Source organism: Anastrepha ludens, chromosome 6, assembly GCF_028408465.1.
Source record: "Anastrepha ludens isolate Willacy chromosome 6, idAnaLude1.1, whole genome shotgun sequence".
Lineage (NCBI taxonomy): Eukaryota > Metazoa > Arthropoda > Insecta > Diptera > Tephritidae > Anastrepha > Anastrepha ludens.
In genome coordinates, this window is record NC_071502.1 from 15484912 (window position 1) to 15496759 (window position 11848).

Consider the following 11848-nt stretch of genomic DNA (forward strand, 5'->3'; position numbering starts at 1 on the left):
TCCAATACAGCTTATGTAGCATTTGATATAATTTTTATGACGGCAGCTGGGGAGCGCTTGAAACAGGAATCAATTTTTGTGGCTACGAGTGTTGTACAAAAACTACAATACCAACAACAACAGCAGCGTCATTGTAAAGCACGCTGATAAAAATAACAATAATCTGACTGACAACCGGACGTGCGGCGGATTTTATTAATCCGTTCACAGTTGTAGTTGCACATATCGCATTTTCGCATTCTGCCTATTATTGGAATTTAAAGGAGAAAAATTAAGTTTTTGAAAAATTTATATTAAACAGTGCATGTGGAAGACTTCAATACTTCAATTCGAATATGTGCATACATACATACATACATACATAAGTAATTCCTCCAAATATAATTTCAAATGATAGCAGTTTTTTTTTATAAAGATGCACCAGCAAACACCCGGCGCACGCTGTTCTGCCGTTGAGCCAAAGGCCAACCATAACGAAGGAGTGGTGAGCAGCTCAATAAGAAATCAGCAGATATAGAAATCAGAGCACATTGGATACATTTTTCATATTTTATTTCCGTGCATCTTCATGCTTATCACGCTTAGTGCAACTGCTACCACCAGCTGGTACTGCATCGAATATTTTCAGATCCAGAGTGTTTGTCTCCATTCGGACGACACTGCACTTGTCTAAGTCGTCGTAAAGCTTATACAACTGATCGTTCCATCACCTCCAAAAATCTTTCGCCGAATCTTTCTCTTAAACACTCCAAGCGTCGCTTCATCGGATGCTGTCAACGTCCAAGCTTCTGCGCCATACGTTAGGACGGGCATGATGAGAGTCTTGTAGAGTGATAGTTTTGTTCGTCGAGAGAAGACTTTACTATTCAGTTGCCTACTTAGTCGAAGGAAGCACTTGTTGGTAAGAAAGATTCTCCGATGGATTTTAAGGCTGACATTGTGATTGGTGTTAACGCTGTTTGTTTGGTGACAGGAGGTACTTCGTTTTGTCCTCGTTCACCACCAAACCCATTCGCTTTGCTTCTTTATCCAGTTTGGAGAAGGCAGATCTAACAGCGTAGTAGTTAGCAACGATGATGTCAATATCATCGGCATAAATGTATGCTCTTATAAAGAATTGTGCCTGAGCGAATAACTTCTGCGGCTCGTATGATGCACTCCAACATCAGGTTAAAGAAGTCACATGACAGCGAGTCACCCTATCTGAAACCTCGTTTGGTATCAAAAGGCTCGGAGAGGTCCTTCCCAATTCTGATGGCGCTGCCGGTATTGAGCAGCGTCACCTTGCATGGCCGTATTAGAGTTGCGGGGATACCAAATTCAGACATCGCGGCATACAGGAAACTTCTTTTCGTACAGTCGAACGCAGCTTTGAGGTCGACGAAAAGATGGTGTGTGTCGATACTCCTTTCATGGGTCTTTTCCCAGACTTTGCGGATTCTGAATATCTGGTCGATCCAGGTCTAAAGCCACACTGATAAGGTCCAATCAGTTGGAGAGACGGTGGGCTTCAGCCTTTCGCACCACGCGCTCGCCAGAACCTCGTATTATTTTTAATTTTTTTGCATAGAAGCTGTGGCATGAACTTTACAAGCTACTCGCCGCCATGTTTGAATAGCTCAGTCAGCCTTCCTTCAGCTCCCGCGGTTTTGTTGTTCTTTAGCCGCGTTATCGCTATGCTCACCTCGTCAGGTCGGGTAGCGAAACGACAGTCCCGTCGTCAATGAGTGGGACACCCGGGTGTATGGGAACTATCGATATCGATATCCTTGGTTGGACAGCTGAGAAGGGCGCACTGTATTGACATTTCTTTTCATTAAGGTTTGGCACATCATTATAAAAAAAAATAAATCCTTTCGCGAAGTTCATAGAGCGAAATTTTGAAAACGACGCCGAAATGTAAATAGACAGACGTTAAATGACATTCAAACGGGTCTCCTGCGTACCATCTTTCTAAATTCCCGACTTCCGATTGACGTTATCAGAGACCAAATACCACCTATTATAAACGAAGAGCTTGAGCTGCCTCGTGAAACGCGCGTAACTTTGCTTCATTTTTTTTTTTTTTTTTCATTTACGTTCTGGATATTCCAGTAGGTGAACTCCTATGTATCCAGAAGATACCTCGACATTCTCAATATATGTTCAGCATGTGAAGGCACACTACACCATATGAACGACATGCCCTCTCAAACCCACTCACCTAACACCGATCTCACTCTGGACCCAATCTCTCAAAACAGTACGCTCTTTGGGGCTGCGGTTAGATGAGTAGGACGATGACGATCAATGAATACACTGCACTGGCATGTGCAGTTAATTAACTTCTACAACAACAACAACAACAACAACGCAGAAATGTGAAAAAAAGAAGTTTATGAAAAAAATTTCCTAGCCCAACCAATTTGTTTGTATGATATAATTAATTATAAAGGGTTTTCCAATAACAGGTGTTATTTTGCGCTATCGAGAGATGATAAACGATTTTTTATGGCCGGAATTGGATGCTATTGATCTGGACAACGGTTATTTGCAACAAGACGGCGCTACGTTTTCGTCCTTTCCAACTTATTGGAACCACCTGTCTTTTGACTAGGTGGAAAATTTTACCTAAAGAGTTTGGCTTAAGTGCCTATAAATCACAGCGCTCGTGCAAGGATTCAAGCCCAGAAGGAGAATTGACCATTGTTGTTGTTGTAGCAGCATAAACATTCCGCATACATAAGCGAGGAATGCTGCTGAAGCGACAGTCCTTGGGCTGATATAAATGCGGGTCGTGCCGGTTACGTAGAACCGACTGTCGTGGGAACGCTTGACCATCGTTTGCTTCACATTTTTGCTGATTGGGCTAATTTAGATTTATTATTCAGATTTATTGCAAAAAGTAGTAAAAAATTGGGCTGATCCAATGGAACAAGTAACTCGTAGCCGCTGCGGGCATTTGCCGGACTTCATACTAAAAAAATAAATGCCATGAAATTATCTAAAAGATTATAATAAAAAAATGCATATTTACTGGAATATTTTGTACTATTATTTTAGGTTCTCAAGTTCTTAAAAAACACCCTTTACATTAATTATTTGAAATTTAAGAAATTCCGTGAAAATGTTGCACTTTTTTTAGAATTTTTAGAAAATTCTGGTGTTGTTAAAAAAATTATCCACTTTTTTATAAGAATCTTTAGAAAACTTCTGGTGATGCCAATAAGAATTTTTAGAAAAATCCTGGTGATGCCATCTAAATTTTCAACTTTTTTATAAGAATCTTTAGAAAAATCCTGGTGATGCCATCAAACTTTTCCACTTTTTTTTAGAATTTTTAGAAAACTTCTGGTGATGCCATCAAAATCTTCCACTTTTTAATAAGAATCTTTAGAAAACTCCTGCTGATGCCATTAAAATTTTCAACTTTTTAATTAAAATCTTTAGAAAAATCCTGGTGATTTCATCAATAGTTTCCACTTTTTTTTAGAATTTTTAGAAAAATCCTGGGGATTTCATCAAAATGTTCCACTTTTTTTAAGAGCGAAATTTTTCATAGAGCGAAATTTTGAAAACGACGCCGAAATGTAAATAGACAGACGTTAAATGACATTCAAACGGGTCTCCTGCGTACCATCTTTCTAAATTCCCGACTTCCGATTGACGTTATCAGAGACCAAATACCACCTATTATAAACGAAGAGCTTGAGCTGCCTCGTGAAACGCGCGTAACTTTGCTTCATTTTTTTTTTTTTTTTTTCATTTACGTTCTGGATATTCCAGTAGGTGAACTCCTATGTATCCAGAAGATACCTCGACATTCTCAATATATGTTCAGCATGTGAAGGCACACTACACCATATGAACGACATGCCCTCTCAAACCCACTCACCTAACACCGATCTCACTCTGGACCCAATCTCTCAAAACAGTACGCTCTTTGGGGCTGCGGTTAGATGAGTAGGACGATGACGATCAATGAATACACTGCACTGGCATGTGCAGTTAATTAACTTCTACAACAACAACAACAACAACAACGCAGAAATGTGAAAAAAAGAAGTTTATGAAAAAAATTTCCTAGCCCAACCAATTTGTTTGTATGATATAATTAATTATAAAGGGTTTTCCAATAACAGGTGTTATTTTGCGCTATCGAGAGATGATAAACGATTTTTTATGGCCGGAATTGGATGCTATTGATCTGGACAACGGTTATTTGCAACAAGACGGCGCTACGTTTTCGTCCTTTCCAACTTATTGGAACCACCTGTCTTTTGACTAGGTGGAAAATTTTACCTAAAGAGTTTGGCTTAAGTGCCTATAAATCACAGCGCTCGTGCAAGGATTCAAGCCCAGAAGGAGAATTGACCATTGTTGTTGTTGTAGCAGCATAAACATTCCGCATACATAAGCGAGGAATGCTGCTGAAGCGACAGTCCTTGGGCTGATATAAATGCGGGTCGTGCCGGTTACGTAGAACCGACTGTCGTGGGAACGCTTGACCATCGTTTGCTTCACATTTTTGCTGATTGGGCTAATTTAGATTTATTATTCAGATTTATTGCAAAAAGTAGTAAAAAATTGGGCTGATCCAATGGAACAAGTAACTCGTAGCCGCTGCGGGCATTTGCCGGACTTCATACTAAAAAAATAAATGCCATGAAATTATCTAAAAGATTATAATAAAAAAATGCATATTTACTGGAATATTTTGTACTATTATTTTAGGTTCTCAAGTTCTTAAAAAACACCCTTTACATTAATTATTTGAAATTTAAGAAATTCCGTGAAAATGTTGCACTTTTTTTAGAATTTTTAGAAAATTCTGGTGTTGTTAAAAAAATTATCCACTTTTTTATAAGAATCTTTAGAAAACTTCTGGTGATGCCAATAAGAATTTTTAGAAAAATCCTGGTGATGCCATCTAAATTTTCAACTTTTTTATAAGAATCTTTAGAAAAATCCTGGTGATGCCATCAAACTTTTCCACTTTTTTTTAGAATTTTTAGAAAACTTCTGGTGATGCCATCAAAATCTTCCACTTTTTAATAAGAATCTTTAGAAAACTCCTGCTGATGCCATTAAAATTTTCAACTTTTTAATTAAAATCTTTAGAAAAATCCTGGTGATTTCATCAATAGTTTCCACTTTTTTTTAGAATTTTTAGAAAAATCCTGGGGATTTCATCAAAATGTTCCACTTTTTTTAAGAATCTTTAGAAAACTTCTGGTGATGCCATCAAAATGTTGCACATTTTTTTAGAATTTTTAGAAAACTTCTGGTGATTCCATCAAAATGTTCCAATTCTTTTTAGAATTTTTTGAAAACTTCTACTGATGCCATCAAAATTTTCAACTTTTTAATAAAAATCTTCAGAAAAATCCTGGTGATGCCATCAAAATTTTCCACTTTTTTATAGAAATTTTTAGAAAACTTCTGGTTATGCCATCAAAATGTTCCACTTTTTTTTTAGAATTTTTAGAAAACTTTTGGTGATGCCATCAAAATTTTCAACTTTTTTATAAGAGTCTTTAGAAAACTTTTGGTGATGCCATCAAAATTTTCCACCTTTTAATAAGATTCTTTAGAAAAATCCTGGTGATGTCATCAAACTTTCCACTTTTTTTTAGAATCTTTAGAAATATTCTGGTGATGCCATCAAAATGCACTATTTTTTTATAAGAATCTTTAGAAAAATCCCGGTGATGTCATCAAAATTATCCACTTTTTAATAAGAACTTTCAGAGGAACTGGTTATGCAGTTTTATGGCCAAAAATTTTCCTATAAAAAAGTAATAATTTGAGGTCGCTTAAAAATCGCATTGATTTTTGATCATTTTTTTCCATAATACTCGGAAGTATTTTCATGGAAGAAAATGCTTAACTAATTTCCAAAATCAACGCGATTGAAAATATTTGAAATGTACACAGGTATTTACAATTTACACTCTGGCGGCAAGTATTTACGTAAATATTAAAAAAAAAGCACCCCCTTGTCGACCGTAAGGTAATTTCGCGCTCAACAGCGGCTATTTTGATTTGCTTTGTGTGCGTTTATTTTTGTGGGCTTTTTTATGGCCGGCCGCTACGCGGAAATGCGCCACATAACTTGAGCGCCACACACTTGCAAATCGCGTTTAATCCAGAAATCGTGCTTGCAACACCGAAAATACCACTGCTGCTGCTGCAGCTCAAATAGTGCAACCTGCACAGCGCGACATTTGTAAATACTAGCGTAACGGTGTGTGTGTGGGTGTGTGTGTTTGGGTATTTTGTATGCGTATAATCACACTCAAATGCACCTTACTTGCATGTCCATGCATTTTTACAGTGGTGGGCATGTATTTAGCTACGGCACTATTATGAAATGATATTGGAAAAGAATGGTTTCTTCTGAAATGTGCTCAAATTCGAATAACTACCTTTAGGAACATCGAAAAATATTTAAAAAAATAGTTCAGCAACTTTTAAATTTCATGTCTTCATTTTGCCTTCGCAATTTGTCAAGGATATGTTTCGCACCTCGCAGCGCGAGTTTCAGTGCCTTGCGCAAGAATCTCGAATATTTATCCAGGATTTACTGGGTTGAACAAAAACTAATGCAAACACATAAAATTTGTCATGCGTTAGAAGATCTTGAGATCATCTTCTGTTCTGCTAATTTCTCAGCGTCGTAAGTGTCAAGCGATTTTAGACAAGCGAAAATGACGCATCTTCGCGCCAATCGGCGCTAACTGGAAACACTAAGTTTTTCTTCTTTATTTGCCTGTGACCACCAGCAGACACCGCGTAGAATACTTCCATGTCTGTATCTTTTATAATAATTCTTACGACATGACCTAACCAGTTGAGCCGCTGGCTGTTTGTATTTGCTTTCAAGCTCTTTCAAGCCTCTTTGTTCCATTGACTGCAGCATTCGTATCTCTCCATCTCCATCACCAAATAGAAGCAAATTATTTTCCAAGCGCGGTGACTGCTCGGCATATCCTGATATTAATATGACAGCTCCCAATTTTTTTTCCATTACTGTCCTTGTAAAGCAACCGAGTAATTTTTATGCTGCGCATTTTTTTTTTTGGAAATGTTTGCATGCAAATTTATCAAAGATCAACACTGCTTTTACATATTTGCTTATAAAACTGAGCACAGACATATGGCAACAATAGAGGCTTAGACCCGATCAGTGAATGGGGCGTCCGAATGACCAATCGACAAAGCTGTACAAATACTTATTCAAATACGCACACAAACAGCATGCAACATTGCAACACTTCATGAGTCACATGGGCAGTATATTGGAAAGGATGATTTGTTGCGAAGTTCAGGAAAGTATAGGGCTTTTCAAACAGAGGTGTTATTTTGATATTCAAAGAATGAAATAAATGCTACTTTTTAATATAAACGATCGGATGCTGACTTCATTATAAAGATGAAGGTATGCCGTTAATAGCCGAATGGGTTGGTGCGTGACTACCATTCAGAATTCACAGAGAGAACGTCGATTCGAATCTCGGTGAAACACCAAAGAAAAAAATTAAGAAAAAGATTTTTCTAATAGCGGTCGCCCGTTAATAGTGGTAAATGACATCAGGCAAATGACCACCACGACCACGCTTACAGGACGATATCCCTTTCATGAAATTTTCCATAACCGAATTGCAAAGTGGCTGCCCTATGTCCTCGATAGCCTCACGAATTCCATCTTTGAGGTCTTGAATTGACCCTGGGCTGTTGGCTTAGACCTTCTATTTCACGTGGCATCAAAGAAAAAATTTACAAGGTGTTAAATCACAAGATCTCGGTGGCCAATTGTGATCTCCTCTTCGAGAGATAACACGGTCCGGAAACTTTTCCCCTAAAAGATCAATGGTTTCGTTGCTTGTGTGGCACGTGGCGCCGTCTTGTTGAAAATAAACGTTGTCCAGATCAATACCATTCAATTCCGGTCATAAAAAATCGTTAACCATCTCTCGATAGCGCAATCCATTCACCTGTAGCACCTGTTATTGGAAACCACTTTATTATAAATTGAATATTTTCTTCATTTCAGCTCAAAATTGTTAAATAATGCTCGTTCTTCCGAATCTGATGATATTTTTAGTTACAAAATGGTTGACTCCCCGTCACCGGAATAAAAAGAACCGAAATATTTTGCCACAATATCTTTTACGTGCGTTATCGCACACGGTTTTGGTCCACTACTGAAATTTTCCGAAGATTATTTTTATGGAACATTTTAACCCTTCTTCGTCTCGACACAATTAATATTTTTCATATGTTTAAAAATATAAGTTAAAATGACCCTCTTCTTCTTCTTAATTGGCGCGATAACCGCTGACGCGATTTTGGCTGAGTTTAACAAAGCGCGCCAGTCGTTCCTTTCTCGTGCTAACCGGCGCCAATCGGACACACTAAGTGAACTCAAGCACTTCTCCAACAGAAGGAGAGGAGGGATCGTTTTAGTGGCCGCACCACACTTGCTTGAGCAAGTGAATTCAGACCCAACGATTATCCAGCGCATCATAACAGGTGATGAAACGTGGGTATATGAGTTTGGCATGCAAACCAGTCAACAGGCGGCTGAATTGCGCTATCCACATGAGCCGAAATCCAAAAAACCACGTCAAAGTCGGTCAAAAGTGAAAGCCCTGCTACTCGTTTCCTTTGATTCTTATGGTTTTGTGCACTCGGAATTCATTCCAAATGGTTCTAGGGTAAATAAAGAATATTATTTGGAAGTTATGTGACATTTGAGAGAGAATGTGCGCAGAAAATGGCTCAATTTGTGGAAAGAAAACTCATGGATCTTGCACCATAATAAGACAAAGTCTCACAAGACTCTTACTGTGAACACTTTTTTCACAGAAAACTCGACAAATATCATTGAACAACCACCGTATTCACCGCATTTAGCCCCCAGTGGCTTTTTCCTTTTACCAAAACTTAAATTGCCACTCCGCGGATGCCGCTTTGAGTCGATAGACGCCATTAATGAGAATTCGCTGAAGAAGCTAAAGAAAGTCGTTTAAAAGGTGCTTTGACGACTGGACTAATCGTCAGCTTATATAATACATGTTGCTTCGACAGGAACCTATTTGGAAGATGACGAAATAAATTTTGATGATTAAACAATTGCGTTTTACTGAACAATGCCCGGTACTTTTTTGACAGAATGTAAGTTTAAAGTCGCTCAAAAATCGCTTTGAATTTAGACAATCTTTGTAAATAATGACGATCATTTCGAACCCAGAATCATTAAAATGGGTTCATTTTTGACTAAGTTATGAGAATTAAAAAAAAAAAATTCTTATACAATATAATGAAAAAATATCGATTTTGAGCCGAAGAACAAAATTGCTGATAAATCTTGAAAAAAAAATTTTTCGGACGAACAAAAAAATACGTATCTCATTATTTTGACAAGAGAGCAACATATTTGAGTTACATCGAAATCGAAGAATATGACCCGAATAGCCCGGTTGAATTGAAATGGAAAGCATCAGATACTGAAAGCAGAAAGGAGATGCGTAAGTGCTTTATCACTATCCGTGTGATTTCTTAACGAAAGTTAGAGTCCCAAGCTCTTCTATTTGTGTCAAATGTACACACATACATACATACATATGCATGTTTATCCCGTCGGGATGCATTAATGATAACCACTTAAAAAATTGCGAGGCTTACTTTTATTTACTCTTCCGCAGCTTTTCACTTCATTAGCCATTTGCCTTGAATGCTTTGGATTAGCTATTTTTTTGTGTATGTAAAATTCTTACAATTTCCTTAAATGCGATGCCAGTTTTCCTGCTCCTTTCCAGTTTTCCTTAAAAGAAATACAAACAAAAAAATTCAAGCGAAAAAAGAACCAAAAGTGCTCGGTTAAAAGTTTCAAATCCTTGAAGGAAACAAACAAACACTGTATTAAAAGTGTCTAAGCAACATCCACTCCTTTCAGGCTAGAGCCGCGTTAAGATATCCGTCAACGACAACAACAACAATGCTAAACATAAACAACACCATAAAATGCATACTCAACCAAACGCCCCACAATGTACGAAGGAATGTAAAACGCTTAACCTTCCCACTGCAAAAGGATTGAAACTTCGTAAATCCGTTCGACGCGCCGTCTGGCGTAAGTAGGATATACTCGTACATATATATGTATATACATACAAGCGCACACTTATCCGGCGTGGCAGCGCTGCTAGCGGCAAACGCAATAGAACGCAAACGGTATTACCGGCATCTACTGCCGGGAAACAACAACAATCGAAAATACGCACTTCCTCACTAAGCTCAAGCAGAGCAGGAGAAGTGGGTGGAGAGAGAGAGAGAAGGTGCGGTGAAAGAAATTGCCGGCATGAAAGTTTCCAAGGCAGCCGAAGCGAGCACGTGCACAAGGAGAAACCGACATACCCACATACACAAATGCATAGCTGTCTCTTTACTTTCCTTTATTTGTATGCGTTGTGGTACACTGCTGGGTTGTTTAGATTTGCCGCCAAATTTTGAAGATGTTCAGCCCCACAGCAGCACAAGTGGCAGCGAGAACGGCAAGAGCTGCCGATGGCAACAGCAGTGGTTACAGCGCTGCAGAGGTAGAGACAGCATTACCGTGAATCCCTTATCCCTTTATCTGGATTTAACTCTAATCTCATCAGACACAAATGAAGAGAATTTCCTCATCGTCTAACCCTCTGCTTTCCGTGCTTTCCGGCTTCACGTTGTAAACTTGAATTCTAGAGATGCCACAGCTACTGTTGCCACCCACTGTTGTTTACTGTTATTGCTATTGGTAGTGGAAGCATATTGTTTGTCTGTGTTTATACTCGTAGGTATGTGTTAATACATATGTACATATGAGTGTGCAAACATTGAATCGTAGAGTGAGTAGTGTTGAGTGTTTTTTCTACTAAAGGCTGGTATTCCTGCGAATTGTCGCATTGGGGAATAAATACGAAATCATATTTACTGTTTATACTTGCAATAAAACACAATGAAAGGCAAAGAAAAAAAATTAAGTTAAATTACATAATGAGACTATAAAATAAGTGAAATGAAATAAGAAATATTAAAGGGAAATATATAAATTTAAGAAATTAAAAAATAGAGTGAAATTATAAGAAAGTTAATGAAACAATTAAAAACTAAAAAAATGTATTTAATTGAATTAAATTAAAAAAATATTTCGCAGAAAAACAGAAAAAATATCAAAATAAAACAAGTTAAATAAAAAACATTTAAGTGAAAAATAAAAAATTCAAGAATTCAAGAGAAAAATACAAATTAAAAACATAAAGTGAAATGAATTATAACAAAGTTAATGAAAAAATCGAGAAAAAAAATATTTTAAATTAAATAAATAAAAAAATATTTCGCAGAAAAATAAAAAAAATATAAAATAAAGCAAGATTAAAAAAACATTAAAGTGAAAAATAAAAAAATTAAAGAATTCATTTAAATGAAAAATATGAGAAAAAAATCTAAAAAATTTTGAATAAAAAATATAGTCAAATAAAATAAAATAGCATTAACAAAAAAACAAAAATATAAAAAGGAAATTAAGTTAAATATAAAAGATTTCGGAGAAAAATAAATAATTAAAAAAATTGCATCAGAGGAAAAATAGAAATAAAAAGATGATGATATGATGCAAAACGCTAAAAAATAAAAATTAAAAAAAAAACTAAGAAATGTGGTAAGATGAAATAAAAGAACATTAAAAAATATAATATTTGAAATAAAACATATAATTCAAAAATAACTAAAATTGAACTTAAAATTTAAACTATAATTAAAATTAAAATTAAAATTAAAAATAAAATAAAATTAAAATTAAATTAAAACTAAATTTAAAATTAAA